The sequence below is a fragment of the Notothenia rossii genome (genome assembly GCF_949606895.1).
Source record: "Notothenia rossii genome assembly, chromosome: 2".
Classification (NCBI taxonomy): domain Eukaryota; kingdom Metazoa; phylum Chordata; class Actinopteri; order Perciformes; family Nototheniidae; genus Notothenia; species Notothenia rossii.
This window is the reverse complement of record NC_136904.1, coordinates 30504185-30524442: the sequence shown is the minus strand read 5'-3', so window position 1 is coordinate 30524442 and position 20258 is coordinate 30504185.

Here is a 20258-nt window from a genome sequence, read left to right as displayed (position 1 = left end):
TTTATGGCAAGGGATGCGTTTCCATGGCAACAGCCTATGGTGAGATCTCAGATTTGGCGTAAAGCTGTTGAGCCATGGACCGTTGATATACAAGCGAAGTTTGGGGGACGATCGGACCGTGTCCATTGGAGTTACATCGACATCGTGTTTTATGGGATGCGTTTCCATGGAAACGGCATATGATGACACCCCATAATTGACGTAGAGTTGTTGAGGGCAGGACCATTAACCATTATCTGAAGTCTGCTGCTCTGACCATGTCAGTTGGAGTTATGACATCATCGTGTTCCATGACACAGGTGTTTATATTTGAGCTAACGACGTGTCCAGAGATCATAGGTGGTGATGTGCAGTAATCAGTGAGAGGAGAGCATTTTCATTGTTCTGAATGAGAGAAAAACCTCTTACATGTGAACGTTTCGTGGAAGAACCGTAACAGATATCTGTGAAATTTCAAAGCGTGAAGCATGTCAAGGAACTTGAGCATCTGAAGTGTAATGTGGCCTTTTTGGCAGATTAACTAAAGGTGTGCGGATGCTGTGGTGGGGAAAGATTTCCTTGAGGTTTTCCTACATTTCTCATGAAAAATTATGTCTCAGGAATGTAAGATTTGGGAATTATGGCAGGTTTAAAAAGAAATATGAAGGCAAAATTAAATCTGTCCTCCACTCTAGCTGTGACATCACGCACTCTAAAATCTGAAGAAGGCCTTTTTACCAAGGTCTGAACAATGTTTAATACCTCTAAAAGTACAAATCAGATTTAGAAATGGTGTTACACGAATAATGTCAGAAAGATGTGTAACATTGTAAAGTTGGAATGAGGTTTCTGAGTGAAAGTATGAAGGAGCAGTTAGCAGTCGAAGTTGCATGAAGATTGTTCAAGTCTGAAAATGTTCTCCATTGACTTCCATGTTAAAAAATGGATGAATTATGGGATGTATCTCTGGAATTATGAAAGTTATGAAGAAAAGTAATAGCCATCGATTCCCGACTGAGCTGAACGTTTTGATGTTTGAACGGAGTTTCTGCGATGTGGAATGTGGGAGAAGAAGAGGTGCAAAATAACCCGGTGGAATAATAAAGAATTTCGTGCAAAGCATAACAAGTAGTTGGAATGCTGTATCAGCATTCCCACTAAATAATAATAAATGCAAAAACAATAACCCTGCAAAAATATTGCTGTTTGTTCTTATATAATGTTTTATTTCCCCCAAAGTTCTTTTTGATTGTTGTTCATATCCTTGAAGGTTTTGTGTGCTTTGAGCCCCCCCATGTGGTCTTTTTACAAGTAGTAAGTATGCACATCCTAAGACACATTTTCCTCAAATATGTAAATATCTACCATTATCGTAATAATACATCAATATGTTTTGTTTAGTAATACAACATATTAATCAAGTAAATGTCCTTATTCATTAAAATTATATTTTAAAAAGGTGGTTTGGGTAATAAAAAAAATGAAATACTCTAATCTTACTGTACTGTCAAAAAGTTAATGGATTACTATACATAACTGGAATTTCAGGACTCAGCAATTGAGAAATAAACAATACACATTTACACTCCAGACAATCTTAGCTTTTTTAATAGTCCAGGGGTTCAAATGTTCACCTTCCTGCAGTGGTGATGGTGGTGGAGCCTGGGACCTACTGTGAAGTCTCTAATCTCAGGCACTGGGGAAGATGAGCTTTGAATTTCCCATAAAATTAAAACCTGCATTGCTTCACTGTACATTCAGATACATACAGATATAACACATGCATTGGTGAAAGGTCTGGTATGAGGTAGTTGAGTATCAAATACTCTTACACCCTTATGTGGTACAAGGCAAAACTGCACTTTTTGCATTAATTATTTTCTCCATTCCTGGCTCTTTGCTCTTTAACCTGGGAAGCATTGCTGCAATGTGTATTTAAACTCCATATAGCATCTTGCTCTTTATTATGTGAGTGGTGTCCTGTGTCTTTATTTGTAACGGTACATATATTGAGACGGGGAGATGTTGCAAACAATCCCCAAGCAAATTGACAATTTATCAGATGCTTTTTTGTATAGAAAGAAGCAATGGCACCTTTTATCTTCTGTAAATTGTATGTGTGTATTAAGAAACGCTAATCCTAAAATACCACTGCAGTTGGAACGCAAACTAAAGGCACTAAGGAAAGGTACCTCCTGCTCATATACTGCCCTTTTCTTCCTTGTATGTCTTTGACAGGGTGAACAGTAAGATGGCAGGGTGCAATGATGTGCCAGATGGTGTCAGTCTATGAATAATGCATCATTGGTTTGAGTCAGACAGGTCCAAGCTGATCTGAGGTCCTCTGAATGACACAGGTTGCTGCTGTAGGGTTCATGCTGAGTTGTGGGATTGGCCACCCTAGGGTTAACTGGCAGTTGGGCTCTTGACATGAATTACTCATGTATGCATCATTTATGAGTATGGTTGTGCAAGAGTTTTATATTTTTCTAGATTTTAATTGACAGAAAACGTTTGACGAAACGCATTCCTGAAAAGCGACCGATAAAACTGCGAAAAACACCCAAAAACAGGGAAAACGACCGGCAAAAGCACAGAAAAGGTTCGGAAATCATGACGGCTGGTAGGCTGCGTGAGCCCACTCGCATAATTGATATCGTTACGATCAATTTAGTAACCATGCAAAACCCACAAAAAACAGGGAAAACGAGGGGCAAAAGCCCATTAAAAGTGGCCTAAATCATGGCAGTAGGTAGCCCATGCGACTACCTCACTGTTAAATAGCACATTTTTGATATCGGACCGATTATTATTTTAACAAAGTGCACACACTTTTGAGCCTCGCAACATAATGTCAAGAGAACTTATTCTCTGGGAACCATGGATTTGCATATATCTCTATATGTACCAAATTGAATAGCAAGTGTCAACCTCATGGTGGCACTGAAACACTAAAAAGTCAGGGGATAGTTAAAGTTTTCACAGGGGACAAACATACGCGACTGAACACAACAATCAGCACCTTACTTATTACACATACACTGAACAAACTGAAATGTTGACTTGATTTCAATGTATTATCTCAACAAATGTCACATAATTGTTTAAAGTTAGTTGAAAGAAATAATATTAAATAGAAATAAATACATTAGGTTCAACTATTGCTTTCTACCTAATACAGTTATGTGAAATTATTTGTGTGAGGAAGCGCACACACTCCCTCACTAACATGTTGGTCTTAACTATTTGTTTGTTAAGAAAGGTAGTACATGTTTTTTCAGAGTTTTCTTTATTTCAGTTAAAGTTATAAAAACAGTTTACATAGACAAACTAATAAAATGCATCTAAATTAATTTGTCAGTCTGTAAAATACACACGCACCAAGTAATCACCATTTCCTTTGTTCAGACCTGGAGGCCATCTTGTCCCAGTGCTCAAAGGGGGAGCACGCCTCCAAAGTACTCCTTATATGTGGCGTATGAGTAGGCGGAGTCTTGGACGCGATTGGTCAGGAAATGTGTGATTTTATGAGTGTCAATTAGGTTAAAAACTATCCGTTTTAAGCAGACCTTGTTGTTTTTGAAGGTATACTATGTATGTTGATGCAATAATGAATTTACTTAAGCCTTTAGGGTTTTATTAAATGTAGACAACAGTGTTTAATTTTGTATTTAACCCTTCACTCCGCTTTCAGAACCATGACCTGATTGGCCAGGTTGGAGTGGGAAGGCGGGCAGTCTCCTATAAATGTGGTTGGGAAGAGAGGGGAAGGGGGCATTTTGTGTTTGTTCCTTGCTGGTGAATGCAGCACCAGACATGCAGTTTGTGTTTCTGGGGAATAATGATGAAGGCTAAGAATAAAACGCCTGTTTATATTTTGCAAGAAAACCCTCTCTTCATGTATCGTTCTTTCACCTGCACCTCACATCGTAACAATTGGTGGCAGTGGTGTGATATTTAAATGCCTGTGAGGAGTCTTTGAGGACAGAATGACTAAATGAGAGGTGAACGTGGAAGAGGTCGTCAGGCAAGGGCCACAGCCTTGCCAGACATGGAGGAAGAAAAAAGACGAGGGACAATGGAAGAAGAATCGCCACTTGAGGGAGCCGTGACAGCTGAAAGTGAAGAAGATGAGGAAGAGCTGGTGGTTCGCCCCAAAGTGTTTACAGCCCATACTGGGGGTGAGGAACTCTCTACAGTAAGCTTTGTGGAAGAAATTAGAGAGTTTGTGCACAGGTCTTAGCAGACTGAGGCAATACTTTTTGAACAGATTAAACAATTAAGAAGTGACATGGTTTCAAAGTCAAGGCAGGACTCAGAAGTATACTATGACCCTGTTCAACAGTATCCCTATGCAATGCGTGCTGATAATCCAAGGCTACAAGCTGAAACCTCAACACACCTGCTAAAAGCTGAGCCACATGGAAAACTCAATCCACTTCAAACTAGCAGGCCTGTCTCCTTATCCGATTGGCCTGTCCAGCCTCTGCAGAATATTCATCCACCAATCCGGACAGCAAGGACCTATGTAAGTGAGCCGAGGATACCTGACTTCAAAGAAGGTGAAGACCCAGAAAGTTTTTTTGTTCGGTTTGAACGGATGGCCAGAACATGGGGGTGGCAGCCATTTGAGTGGGCAGCCAGAGTAGTAACCTTGTTGACAGGAAGAGCTCTTGAGGCCTATGCTGGAATGGATGAGGAACAGTCAGTCATATGAAGGAGTTAAAGCAGCAGTGTTAATGAAGTTTAATGTGACTGAAGAGACTTACAGACAGCGGTTCCGGAGCACCATTTTGCCAGTGGGAGAGACTGTAAGAGAAACCTACAACCGTATTAAGGGGCATTACAAAAGATGGATGAGACCGAACAGCCGTACTAAGGAGGAGATTGGAGAGACTATCGTTTTGGAGCAGTACCTCCGTGTGCTTCAACCAGACGTCCGCACCTGGGTCAAGGAGCACAATCCCCAGACTGGGGAAGAAGCGGCAGATCTAGCAGAACGGTATGCAGCGGCCCACAGGGAACCTTCAAAGAAAAGAGTGACTGTTGGGAAGCCAAGGTATGCGGAGGGCAAACCTCACACTTGGCCAGCTGTTGAGAGCATGGACACTGGGGTTGGTAAGAAACCTGCATATCCAAACTTAAAAACGGACTTTATATGTTATTACTGTCAGCAACCTGGTCACAAGGCTTCATTGTGTCCATTAAGAAAGTCTAAGTCGGTTGAGATGTGTTCGTTACCTCGTGCAGAAAGTGTTGACCCTGCTAATGTTACTGATAGTGGAATTGTTCCACATAGACATGTAGTAGAGGTCACTGTAAATGGTCAAGCAGTGAAAGCCCTAGCTGACACTGGTAGTTCACAAACCTTGGTGAAGTCCAGCTTACTTAGCAATGCAATAACTGCTTTTGATGGCAGGGTAAATATCACATGTGTTCTTGTTTGTAAAAAAGATTACCCAACTGCAGATGTTATCATTGAGGTTGAAGGGCAAGCCTTTATGCTAACTGTTGGTGTGCTAGAGCACCTAGCTTATGATGTGATCCTTGGAGATGATTTGCCAATCTTAGACCACTTGGTACAGCAAACTCAATAGCATACTCCTATATAGCTACGCGCTCTATGACTAAGGGGTTAAAACCTTTACCAGATGCAGATGATAGTTTGTGTGAAGGGGGTGATAAGCTTAAGAAAACAAGGCGACAGCGCCGTCAAGAGAAAAACAGAAATCACGGTAAGGCTAAATGCCCTGAGCTTACTCTCCCTGTAACTCCCCTCATAGAGCCTCAATGGCAAATCCCAGATAACTTCAGAGAGAGTCAGGAGAATGACCCATCTCTAAAACCTCTATTTTCAAAAGCATGCAAAGTAGATGGGGAGGAAGATGCAAACCCAGGGGGGCTGAAAAATCTAATTGGGGATCCCTTCATCATAAAAGACAACCTTTTGTATTTGGCAGACATAGAGAAACCTAGGCTAGTCATTCCTAAAGAGTTTCGCCAAGTAATCCTGCAGGTGGGTCATACTGTGCCATGGGCTGGGCATCTGGGGCAGGCAAAAACGTATGACCGCATTGCTCAGCGTTTCTATTGGCCAGGATTATACAAAGAGGTAATTGATTACTGTAAAACGTGCAATGAGTGTCAGGTTGTAGCTCCTACCAAACTTTCAAACAGAGCCCCTCTACAACCATTACCAATAATGAGTGTACCTTATGAAAGAATAGCCATGGATATAATTGGTCCTCTGCCAAAAAGTAGCAAGGGTCACAGGTTTGCCCTGGTTATTTGTGACTACGCCACCAGATATCCAGATGTCTATCCATTGCGTTCCATTCAGGTCAAACATATAGTGCGGTGTTTAGTAGAGCTATTCTCTAGAGTTGGCATCCCTAAAGAGATCTTAACAGATCAAGGTACAAACTTTATGTCCCATCTGATGAAGTCACTGTACTCGCAACTTGGGGTTAAAGGGATCAGAACGACTCCATACCACCCTGAAACTGATGGTCTGGTAGAACGTTTTAATGGTACACTGAAACAAATGTTGAGAAAATGTATTGATGATACTGGCAAAGATTGGGATAAATGGTTGCAGTTCCTTTTGTTTGCATACAGAGAAGTGCCACAGGCTTTAACTGGTTTCTCCCCTTTTGAGTTGTTATATGGCAGACAGGTCAGAGGCCCTTTGGATGTGCTGAAGGAAAACTGGGTGGCTGGTGAGGCAGTGGCAACTACAACCAACAGCATCATCTCTTACATTCTGCAGATGAGAGACAAACTGGACAATTACAGAGAAACAGTCAAAGAACACATGCATGAAGCTCAACATAAGCAGAAGGTGTGGTACGACAAACATGCTCGTGAAAGAGAGCTGAAAGCTGGCCAGAAAGTCTTGATACTGCTCCCTACAGGGCCAAGTAAGTTACTAGCCAAGTGGCAAGGCCCTTATACAGTAACCCGAAAGGCAGGCCCTGTGACCTATGAAATTCTCTGTCCTGATAAAAGAAAGTGCAAATAGTTGTTGCATGTAAACCTTTTAAAAGAATATCATGACAGGAAAAACCAGAAGGCAGGTGGAGAACATGTTCTGATGATCCAAGATGTCCAGCTGGAAGAAGAGGATGCGTTGGAAACAGAGGAGGCTGACATGGTGCCGCACAGAGAGAAGTGTAAACCCCAGGCTCCTCCGGAGCATCTGAGTTTGGATCAGGGGCATCAACTGGGTGAGCTTAAACAATCTTTCCCAGCATTGTTCTCAGAAAAACCTGGACGCACTAATGTGATAAAGCATAACATTATACTGAAGGACCCTAAACCTGTTCGCCTGAGGCCTTACATAATTCCTGAAAGAATGATGGAACCACTGAGGAAGGAGGTGGAGTTAATGTTGGACATGGGAGTCATTGAACCATCTAGAAGTGAGTGGTCAAATCCTATAGTGCTTGTTCCTAAGAAAAACACCACTGAACCTCGATTCTGCTCGGACATGAGGAAGCTGAACAGCATTTCCATTTTTGATTCATACCCTATGCCGCGTATTGACGAGCTACTGGAGAAGTTGGGGAAAGCCAAGTACATCACAGCTTTAGACCTCTGTAAAGGTTACTGGCAAGTGCCTCTTGAGCCAGCCTGCAAAGAGTATACAGCTTTTCAGATTCCAGGAATGGGTTTGTTTCATTACACTTTACTACCCTTTGGTCTTCATGGAGCGCCTGCAACCTTTCAAAGATTAATGGACATTGTTCTTAATGATTGCACCAGGTTTGCAGCAGCCTACCTAGATGATGTGGTAATCTACAGTGAATCCTGGGAAGAACATCTGCAGCATCTTAAAGCTGTGTTGGGCAAGATACAGGAAGCCGGGCTAACCCTGAATGCCAAGAAGTGTTCCTGGGCTCAAGAGGAGGTGAAATACCTTGGATACCTGGTTGGACGTGGGCAAATACGACCACAAGTGGAGAAGGTAAAGGCCATACAGGTAATACCCAGACCCCAGACAAAGAAGCAAGTGAGGTCCTTTTTAGGCCTGGTGGGGTGGTACAGAAGGTTTGTTCCCCACTTTGCTACATTAGCTGCCCCACTTACTGATCTAACAAAAAAATCTCCCACTAAAGTTCTGTGGAATCATGAGTGTGAAAATGCCTTCCAGGCATTAAAGAGGCAGATCTGTCAAGCTCCTGTGTTGCAGAGCCCGGACTTCACAAAACAATTTATTGTGCAAGTTGATGCCTCTGGTGTTGGACTAGGAGCAGTGCTAGCCCAAGGAGAGCCTGGTGAAGAGAAGCCTATAGTGTTCTTGAGTAAGAAACTGTTTGACCAGGAAAAAAAGTACTCTACGGTGGAAAAAGAGGGACTGGCTATAAAGTGGGCAATAGATTCATTGAAGTATTACCTTCTTGGAAGAGAGTTTGTGTTGCAGACAGACCACAGACCTTTGAAGTGGATGCAATCTAAGCAGCATCAGAATGCAAGGGTTCTACGTTGGTGCCTAGCCCTCCAGCCATACCAGTTCACCATACAGTATTGTCCCGGTAAGAACAATCTTATAGGTGACTATCTTTCTCGTTTGCCTGACCTGTGCAAGCCAGAGGGGGAGGAGGTGTGAAATGTGAGGAAGCGCACACAATCCCTCACTAAAATGTTGGTCTTAACTATTTGTTTGTTAAGAAAGGTAGTACATGTTTTTTCAGAGTTGTCTTTATTTCAGTTAAAGTTATAAAAACAGTTTACATAGACAAACTAATAAAATGCATCTAAATTAATTTGTCAGTCTGTAAAATACACAAGCACCAAGTAATCACCATTTCCTTTGTTCAGACCTGGAGGCCATCTTGTCCCAGTGCTCAAAGGGGGAGCACGCCTCCAAAGTACTCCTTATATGTGGCGTATGAGTAGGCGGAGTCTTGGACGCGATTGGTCAGGAAATGTGTGATTTTATGAGTGTCAATTAGGTTAAAAACTATCCGTTTTAAGCAGACCTTGTTGTTTTTGAAGGTATACTATGTATGTTGATGCATTAATGAATTTACTTAAGCCTTTAGGGTTTTATTAAATGTAGACAACAGTGTTTAATTTTGTATTTAACCCTTCACTCCGCTTTCAGAACCATGACCTGATTGGCCAGGTTGGAGTGGGAAGGCGGGCAGTCTCCTATAAATGTGGTTGGGAAGAGAGGGGAAGGGGGCATTTTGTGTTTGTTCCTTGCTGGTGAATGCAGCACCAGACATGCAGTTTGTGTTTCTGGGGAATAATGATGAAGGCTACTGTAAGAATAAAACGCCTGTTTATTTTTTGCAAGAAAACCCTCTCTTCATGTATCGTTCTTTCACCTGCACCTCACATCGTAACAATTTGACATTATATGATAAAGTCTTTTTTCAAACTCACACTCAATGGCCTTGGCTCACTTTCTGTGAAAAACATATATCAGATCACATTTTCAATGAACACCCACTGTACACCCCCCCTCTACACATTTACATTACATACAGGATGTTTGGGTCCTGTGTACCTGTCTGGGTCGTGTGTGTGTTTCCCGCACAAGGTTGCAACACTGTTGATAATTACTCACCACACCTGTCTGCTCTCGCATTCCCTCATTATGTCTTCTGAGAATTCTGAGTCTGACAGTGACTTTGAAGAAGAGGATGCGATTGAGCATCAGCTAGTCACAAAAAAAAGACGAGCCACAGGACCAGCCGATCAGCGGGCAAAAAAACAAGTAGCACTTTAATGTGATCTAACAAATGTAAAAGGGCAAATATTAACCATATATGCTGCTTATATTTATTGTTATTGGGATGAAGTAAACATCTGTTGAGTATTTTAACATAAAATAGTTTGTGTTGAATTGAAGCCCAGAAAGGCAGCTGTTACAGATATGGGCATCTGTTAATGCCTGTTATATAGTGACGCCTGTTGGCGCTTTAGTAAACGGAAGGCTGACACAGGCTTACACTGTGATGTCCGCAAGCGCGGGAATATACATGTGATGGAGTTGTGAGTTACTGAAATAAAGCTGCAGACTGAAACATGGTGTCAGAAGCGGTCTTCTTGGACTAAAAGCTCAAGAAAAACTCACGTTATGACGACAAACAGTATTCCGGCACCCGAGGGCATGCATATGTCTGGTGATATAGCCAAAAACTGGGAGATTTTTAGAGCAGAATTTGAGGACTTCTTGCTCGCTACAGGTCTGACCGAAAAGACGAATGCGGTGCAGGCAGCCACGTTGAGACGGTTTTTGGGGAACGAGTACCGCCATATATATATATATATATATAACAACGTCACACTGACAGAGGAACAAAAAAAAGTGTTCCAGGGAACTCACCAATTGTCAGAAAACACAACCCTCTATTTTCCTCCATACCCAAATCTCTTAAAAAGGGGCTGCAACGGATCTGATACAGACTGATCCAGATTTGAACACTTCTGTGACGTCACAGAAGTGGCGCAACGGCTATTGGGCCAACTCCACCAATCAGGAGGAGACAGCCACGGACATTGCCGTTCGAAAGCGCTGGAGACGGTGTAGTACATATGCCAGGCCTGTAGATAGTGCTGTTCTCACAGAATCAGCCCATGAAAAGACTGTTAAATTGAGCGAAATGAGGAATGGCTAAAATGCATGATCTGTTCGGTATTTTGAAAAGTATAAATATGCCTTATATAGGTATGGTCCTAAACTATATTATTCAAATATAGCATGATAGGTCCACTTTAATGTTGTTGACGATGTCGAGCAAACTGAAGGGGACTCAGATACAAGTGAAAACCTATACAATGTCACTGAATATGTGGGGAATGTGAAAGCACCTGGACGCAAATGGTTTGTGCACCTACACCTGAATAAGAAAAGACAGCTATTCCAGCTAGATACAGGGGCCACTTGCAATGTTATGGGCCGCCAGTTTAAAGAGAAACTTTCACCAAAGACAGCCTTACAGCCGACCAGAAAAAGGCTAAAGCTGTACTCTGACACATACATGCCATCCCTGGGGAAATTTCACACTGAATGTGTGGTCAGGGGGAAAACACACAGACTTGTGTTTGAGATAGTGAACACCAAACAAAAGCCCCTGCTAGGTGGTGCTCCGTGCACTGATCTGGGCAACACACTCTCACTCCCTAAGCGTCCAGGAGCGATGCTTGGCCAGGGTCCCGTGGCGTCCAGTTGTGACACGCCGAGGCTCCTCCAGCTTCATAAAGGGACGCAAAGAGCTTTCAACTGATTGCAATGTATTCCCATCGGCAGCAGTATTTGACGCTTCGGGAAGCATTGCATCCATTTATATCGGCAGCTCTTAACGGTAATGTGAGCTTCCATTCCCATTGGATAACGGAGAATTGTACACTCGGAAGTAAGTATTCTCCTTACTGTCGATTGATTTGACAGTGATATCTCCACTACTCAACAACTCAAAAACACCAGATTGCCTTTGTTAATTCAACGACATTGTGTACAATGCTTTTGTGTTTTTCCCCTTCAATTCTGAGAAACAACTTGTTTTCTCTGAAATGTGGAGCGCCAAAGAGACTACACTACCCGCAATCCCCAGCTATTGTTGTGACGACGCCTGTCCGCTTTGACAAACGTCATGATAAGTCAACAAGCTCTGTGATTGGATGAAACATAAATTCATACAAAAAAAGTGACGTCGATTTTACTCATCTATTATTCAAAACCATTCTATTTATTCTAACGTCAATTAGATGCCAGTGTTTTATCTTTTTATTACTTATATTTTTATATTTATTTGCTATGAGTTATATCTGAAGCAAATTATGTTTCTGAAGATGTGTAGTCAATTCCACCCTTCAATGTAGCATAAATGTGAACTCTCATTACAGGAATAATACCGGGAACAGACGTAGGAAAGATCCTCAGCTCGCTGATTGGATGTTTTAGCCGCAATGCACGTTTTTAAAGATATGACTGATTTTCTTTTAATATAAGAATGTAAATACTGAGTTGAGAGAATAGTCAGGGGATTTGGGTGATGCCTCCACATCTATGGAATCACAATTTCAATAGCTTACCATTCAATGACGGATATACCTTTCTGTCTGTGATGTTTTACAAATCAGATATTTATGTGTAGAAGTAAAACATGAGCAATATCCTGTAAAATTATGTAAAAACATGAATAAAACTAAATATATTCAGATGTTATACATACATAAGTGTCCTACACTAATAATACAAAGTTATTATTAGTATGCTGTCGCTTCATTGTTTGTCTTCACCTTTCCTGTCACTCTCCATGTTTGACTGTCGGTTTTGTTTGGATGCTCATGCTACGGATTTATGGATGTTAGGTTCTTTCATGCTACGGATTTCTCGATGTTAAGTTCTTTCTTGTTTGCTTATCGTTTACAGCTTTTTGGTAAATAAAGCTCACCTTTTGTTATTTTACCTTATTTGTCTTTTTAAAACTGCATTTGAGTCCTAAAATTCCCGGACCCTGACAGAATGAACCAACCAGCTTTGGATGCAGCAGATTCAGTTTTTTTGATGCTACAGGCGGAACGTCTTGGGTACTCTCTGGAGTACATTTTTTATACGTGGTATGACGCCTCATATATACGGGGTAGAGTGGCTGCTTTAAAGGAGGCACACCAGGAGGTTGCTCGCAAGCCCTTGCTCAGGAGTTTGTTGCCTGAGTGACTACAACTTTTTACCAGTAGTCCTGGAAACTTTTCTCAAGCCTCTAAACCTTTCCTGGGATCCGACTACTATCCTGGTAGAGGTCCACGGTGTCTCCAAAGGGCCTCCAGGAGACGCAGGGCCAGGATTCCAGCCCGTGCCCCAGCAGCCATGGTTCCGGCCCCTGCTGCCATGTTTCCGGCTCCAGTTTCGGCTCCATTACTGGCTCCCCGTCCGACGCCAGCCCCCCCTTTCATGTCAGTGGTTCGGCCCACTCCAGCCCCTCGTGTCCTGTTGGCGTTCCGGCCGACTCCAGCTCCCCGTGTCCTGTCGGCGTACCGACCGACACAAGTCCCCTCTCGAGTCCCCTCTCGAGTCCCCTCTCGAGTCTCCTCTCGAGTCTCCTCTCGAGTCTCCTCTCTATTCCCCTCTCGAGTCCCCTCTCGAGTCTCTTCTCGAATCCCCTCTCGAGTCCCCTCTCGAGTCCCCTGTCCCCTCTCGAGTCACCTCTCGAGTCACCTCTCGAGTCTCCTCTCAAGTCTTCTCTCGATTTCCCTCTCAAGTCACTTCTCGAGTTCCCTCTCAAGTCACCGCTCGAGTTCCCTCTCAAGTCTCCTCTCGAGTCTCCGTTCAAGTTTCCTCTCGAGTTCCCTCTCAAGCCCTCTCTCGAGTCCCTACTCAAGTTCCGTTGGAGGTTTCGCTGGGGGTCCTGCCAACTCCATATCCTGTCCCGTTGGGGGTTCCTCTGAGAGTCCTGCCAACCCAATGTCCTGTTCCGTTGGAGGTCCCGCTGAGTGTCCTGCCAATCCCATGTCTTGTTCCGTTGGACGTTCCGCCGTCACCTGTCTCCCCGGATTCCTGCCAACAACAAATAATATATAAACACAAGTCTATTACCAACGTTCAGGGAGCTCTATGCAAGTCAATGGGACGCCCTGCCCATGGAAAATTAACTCTCAAGGGGTACCCTGTCCGTAATAGAGTGACAGGGAGGGGCCCTGACCGACCGTCAACATGTGACTGTCAGGGTTTGAGTTTTTGTGTGTCTAGTTTTGGGGTTATTTTGCTGTTCTGTCCTCCCTGTCGTTAGTTTCCCTGGCGTGTCTAATTGTCTGATTGTGTTCACCTGTTGCCCTTGGGTTTCTCCTCCCCTGCCCGGCTGTTTCTTGTCTTGTGATTACCCCTCCCTGTATTTAGTCCTGTCTCTTCCTGTGTTCAGTGTTGGTTCATTTTTTGTCGTTCATGTCTCCCTTCATGTTGGTCACAGTCCCTTTTTGTTTTGGATGCTACCTCGTGCCTTGTACCTTTTCTTGGATTCTTGTTTTGTCAGCTTTTTGTGATTAAAGCTCGCCTTTTGTTCCATTTTGAAACCTGCTTCCGTTCTCATTCTGCATTTGGGTCCTATTTTTCCCCATCCCGTGACAGTGACGGGTTGGGAGGGAGAACGTGTTGCACCCACACCCATGGACTGGAATACCCCTGATGTGCTATAACACTGTCTGAAAATATAAAACTTTGTGCAAGTAAAATATAACTTCTGTAATTTCACGCTTATAACCATGTACATAACCGCAATGTTGTTTTCCTTTTTTTACTTATTGTGTTAATTAACAACGTGTGCATGCTTAACCAATTTTTTAATTTTTCCCCCTGACTTTATGTGCTGTTGTAATAATGTAAATCTCCCTGTTGCAGGACAACATAAAGGATTTCTGATTCTGATCCTGAAAGACAAGCAGAAACTAAAGGAGTGGAACTGCTCCCTTTACGACCCTGTGTTGACACAAGAATGATGGGTACTTGAGGAGGTGTCACACAATTTAACCACCTCCTGTCTACTTTTCTCACCTCGCCACATGTGAAGATCTCTGAATAAAAGCCATAGTTTAAATATGTACCTACGTGTCATAGTAAAACTATTGAATGATTGTTTAATTCATTTAAATTAAATTGATCAGGTTCAAATATGAAACCATAAAGTATGTTAGAAAGCAACATTAAAGTTTAACCTTTTGTGGTAACCGTGACTGAGGTTACCATATGTAAAGCTAGTCACTGACAACGCCACCTCCTGCTAAGGGGTATGAGGAACCCGTGGACCCTAAATGTAAGTTGTGGACCGATTTTAAAGCTTCCCGTAATAGGTTCAATTATGACAGAGGCATGAATTCCAAAGATATACACAGCTTTATTTAACAAGTGTTGGAAATAGTTTAAAATTAGGGATGCACGATATTTGTTTTTTGAAACCGATACCGATACCGATAACTTCCTGCTTCTCAAGACCGATACCGATACCGATAACCGATAATAATATAATATATATATATATATATTAAATGTACCTGTAGTTTTTTCCTCGTTTTAGCCCTGGGGTCGTTTCTGGCAAACTTCTTGCCTTTTTCAAAAGCCTCGTCGATAGGTAAAAGCCCCGGTGCCTTTGCAGCTGGCTATGGATTCGCCGCTAGTTTAGCAGCACAGGCGTCTTCGTATGCTTTTAACACACCATCGTAGCGATGGCGATGTTTCAGGTGACTAATCAGGTTGGAAGTATTATAGCTCGTTGCCTTTTTCCCTCCTCGTGGAACTTCTGCATTGCATTTGTTAATACAAATAGCAAGCGAACTATCTAACTCTGAAACTTTGAAATAGTCCCATACTACCGACGACATGTTTGTTTACTGTCCTGGCTTCACGGCCGCACACCATTTACGTCACAGCCAGGCATGAGTTAGGGAGCGCTGGATTTGTGAAAAACTCCCCTCTTCCTAAACCATTAATACCACACTACTGGCAAAACGGGAGGAGCCGAGTTAAAAACAAACGCCCCTCATCCCAATCCACCCACACCGCAGTATTTTTTTCTTTTTTTTTACCCAAAAATATATTGTATATTATTAGGGCTATTAATAGTTTTATCGGGTTTATCGGGATGACGTCATAATTCCTAATATCGGACCGATAATTATCGGGCCGATAATTATCGTGCACCACTATTTAAAATGTAAATTCATGTAAAGTGTAAAAATGGCAAATATAATTCAACACGTATATAAGTTACCCTCCTCAGCTGGGCAAGCCCGGTCCGCCGGGTTGCAGTGCCTGCTAATCGTGAGGGACAAAAACAAGAAAAGCCACTCACCAAAACATCGAAAGCATGCAATATTCAAACCACAATCTCTATAAAATAATAACAGTGAGATATTTAGCATACAGAAAAGAAAGTGTCACACCGTGCAGTCCCTACACTGAAGGCAGGCAGCATTCCACCCGGGCCCAGGCCTACGCCGCAGAGGAGCGCAACCTAAGACACAAACAATAAAATGATTATATTGCCATAAACTGCACATAAAGAACAAGAAAATACAAAAAAACACTATAGGACAGTTGCTGGCCTGGTCTTTCACAGAGTAGATTTCCAACTCAGCTTAATCCTGCCGGGGAAATGGTCACTTAATATCCCGGGTAGCTGGGCCGGTTGTGTACATTAAGCTCCGGTCTTGTACCTGTCGGGAGAGTTTCCCTTCGTCAATGGTAAAATCTCATCTTCCACTTGCCCTTTGTGAGAGGGAGAAGACCAGTGACAGGCAGCCAAGAGAGACTTTCTTGAACTGACGGCAAACTTTTTATGACTTCCTGTTTACCCGGTCACTGGTCATGTGACCGCATCAGGTGACACCGTCAGGTGACAATGACGTCAAATTCCCACATTCACCCCATCAAAAAGTGTTGTCGCCCCGACGACAAGTTACTCACAACCAAGGTCTAAACAAGTGGTCATTAACCATTTCAGGCATCCAGGGAGCAGCCGCCCTCACCACACCCATTGCGTTGTTGCTAGTCACTGTGGACCTTGGAAGGTTATGTGGGTTTAGGTTTCTTCCAGCAGTAGCCCGGGTTGTTTTTCTGGGAGCTGACCATCAGCAGTGCCATCAGCTCTGGTAATGGTGTACGGCCCACCAGCCTCAGTGGGCACTCTAACCACCAGATAAAGAACTGGTGACCAGACATCCTGGATCTTGCGACGACCTTTACATTGATGATCCTTCAAGTAGACCAGCTGTTCTTCTGTAAAACCTGCATCGCATGCCTGCTGGTTGTGATGTTGCTGTCGGTAGTCTGCTGCCTGTTGTAGGTTCTTTCGTGCCAAGTCTCTTGCTACTTGTAGCCGTTCCCGATGCTGCTGGACCCACTCATCCCAGGAGCTGGTTGTGTCTTCTGGGGTACCTTCTCCCAAGAGAAAATCTGCAGGGACCCGTGGTGGCAAACCAAACATTAAGCTATAAGGGATATTCCCAGTCGAGCGATGTGCCGAGGTGTTGTATGCCCACACTAGCTGGGAGATGTACTTTGGCCATACACGCTTCTTTTCCGGGGGAAGAGATCGGAGCAGGTCGTGAAGTGTCCGGTTGAATCTCTCACATTGGCCATTTCCCTGTGGATGGTATGGCGTAGTCCTGGACCTCTCAATCCCATATACAGTGGGGCAAAAAAGTATTTAGTCAGCCACCAATTGTGCAAGTTCTCCCACTTAAAAAGATGAGAGAGGCCTGTAATTTTCATCCTAGGTATACCTCATCTACGTATGAGAGACACAATGAGAAAAAAAATCCAGAAGATCACGTTGTCTGACTTTTAAAGAATTTATTTGCAAATTAGGTGCCATTAATATAGTTAACAAGTGGAGGAGAGAGGAGGCTCTTAAAGAAGAAGTTACAGGTATTTGAGAGACAGAAATCTTGTTTGTTTGTAGGTGACCAAATACTTATTTTCCACCATAATTTACAAATAAATTCTTTAAAAATCAGACAATGTGGTTTTCTGGATTTCTTTTTCTCATTTTGTCTCTCATAGTTGAGGTATACCTAGGATGACAATTACAGGCCTCTCTCATCTTTTTAAATGGGAGAACTTGCACAATTGGTGGCTGACTAAATAGTTTTTTGCCCCACTGTAACTGGCAAACCTGCCGGATGAGGGCACTCTCAAAGTTTCTCCCCTGATCAGAGTGTATTCTCTTTGGAACCCGAACCGGTCGAACCAGCTGTCGAGTAGGACCTTCGCTACCGTGAGAGCAGTCTGGTCCTTAGTTGGCACAGCCTGCGTGTATTTCGAGAACACGTCGGTCATGACCAGCACATTCTCTTTACTGTCAGTTGCAGGCTCCAGCAAGGCGAAATCTATGGCCAGTATCTCCATCGGTTGGGTGGCCAACAGAGTACCCTGGTAGGTCTTCACCCCAGGCTGGACAGCTTTCGACAATACACAGCGTTGGCAACTCCGACAGTGGTTCTCTATATCAGCCCCCATACCAGGCCAGTAACATCGCTGCCTGGCCAGGTCAGTGGTCCGTCGCACCCTCTGGTGTCCATGTTTGTCGTGGAGGTTATTTAAAAGTTCTTCGTGCAGGCACATGGGCAGAAGCAGTTGTACATAGACTTCCCCATGAGGGGCTGTGACCTGCCTATAGAGTACACCCTCTTTTTCCAGGATGCAATCCCATTGCTGGACAAGACGCTTGACATCCTTTGAGAGTAATAACCTCTCTTCCTTATTTGGTGGCTTTCCTCTTTTCCAGAATGAAAGAAAGACTTCAATGGTGAGGTCAGCACCTTGCAGTGTAGCCAGATCGTCTGGTGATCTGCTTGGGAAGACTCCGATTTGCAGCTGTGCCCCTACCACAGGTTCCTCGACGTCAGGCGGAATATTTGAAGAGGTGTTGGCATGTTGGTTCGGCTGCTCTTGAGGCACATCCTGGTCACTGTACTGGCGAGAGAGAGAGTCAGCATTTCCATTGTTTCTTCCAGGTTTGTAATGCACAGTGAAGTCAAAAGCTGCTAATTGAGCTGCCCATCTTTGCTCAGTGGCCCCCAGCTTAATGTTCTGAAAATGGCTTAGGGGATTGTTATCAGTGTACACTGTGCACTTACTGCCCAACAAAATATTCCCTGAATTTCTCTGATATTGCCCACTTCAGTGCCAGGAACTCTAGTTTCATAGAGCTATAGTTCTCCATGTTGCGCTCTAAACCCCTCAGTGAACGACTTGCATAGGCCACTGGTCTTAATTTGCCCTGGTGGTCTTGTGACAGTACAGCTCCTAGTCCCTGATGACTAGCATCCACCTCAAGGACAAAAGGTTTTGTGAAGTCGGCGAAGGCTATGATGGGTGTACTAGTAAACATCCTTTTCAGTTCACTGAAACTGTGATTGCATTCCTCCGTCCACACGGTAGGCAGTACAGCTGCTGGCCTTTTTCTGCTTTCTTTGGCTACTTTGATGAAATTTGCCACCAGTTGGTGTAGGGGCGCAGCCAATTGTGCAAACCCCTTTACAAAGTGATGGTAATAGCTGCAGAACCCAATGAAAGATCTTACTTCAGTCACATCTCGGGGTACCCTCCAGTTTTCCACGGCAGAAATCTTGTCTGGATCAGTTGCCACTCCTACACTGGACACCCGGTGTCCAAGGTACTGCACCTCTTTCTGAAAGAAGTGGCATTTGCTCATTTTGGCCTTCAGGCCTTTCATTTGGAATCTGCTGAGGACCATCTCCAACCGCTGCAGATGCTGTTCTATGGAGGTAGAACAATGACATCATCCAGATAGAGAAGGACTGACTGAAGGCTCTGGTCACCAAATGTTCTTTCCATAAGTCTCTGAAAAGTCCCAGGAGCGTTGCACAAGCCAAAAGACATTCTCTCAAACTCAAACAGTACAAAAGGCGTACAACAGACCGTCTTGGCTATATCCTTCTCAGCGACAGGGACCTGATTGTAGCCGCTTGCCAGATCTAATGTGGAGAACCATTGAGCGCCAGCAAGAGCATCCAGAGTTTCCTCGATGTGGGTTAGTGGGTAGGCATCTTTCCGAGTTTTAGCATTGAGTTGCCGGTAATGCACACATCCTAATCTCTCCAGTCTTCTTGCGCACCAACACAATGGGGGAAGCATAAGGACTGCTGCTCTCCCGGATGACTTTACTCTCAAGCAGCTGCTTAATGTGATCCTTAACTGCCTGCCACTGCGTGGGGGGAATTTGTCTATATCTTTGGCGGACAGGGACCTCATCAAGAAGTGGAATCTCATGTACAATCTCATCAGTGCACCCTAGGTCTCCCTCATGTTTAGCGAAGACTTGACTATACTTCCCTATCAGCTCCCTTGCCTGTATTTCTTCTGCGGGTGAAAGCCCTGGCCAACGTAAGGCCGAAATAGTTTCAGAAATGGTAACTGGGGCCTCTGCAACAACCTGTGCGCTGACTACCATCACGACTTCCTCCACTTCACACTCCACATGTTCTTCCTCAAAACTCAGTTCTGACCCCTCAATCCCCTCAACAACATGCAATGTACCCAACACCTGTTTAAAGAGGACTGCAGCTCCGGTGGCTCCCACATTAATTAATTATTATGGAATTTTGGGGCAGGTCACCTGCACAAACTTCACTGATCCAGCTGGTACAAACTCCCCAGTCCTGCTGAGGACACGAACACTACCCCCCCGGAACTAGTGGGCAGGCTTCAAGTCTGTGACAGTAGCGGAGAGCTGGCCCCTGGATGGCAGACAAAGAGGCAAACAATGCGTCCCCTTGTTGGGCAAATAGCTCTCTGTAGCATTCTGTGATTA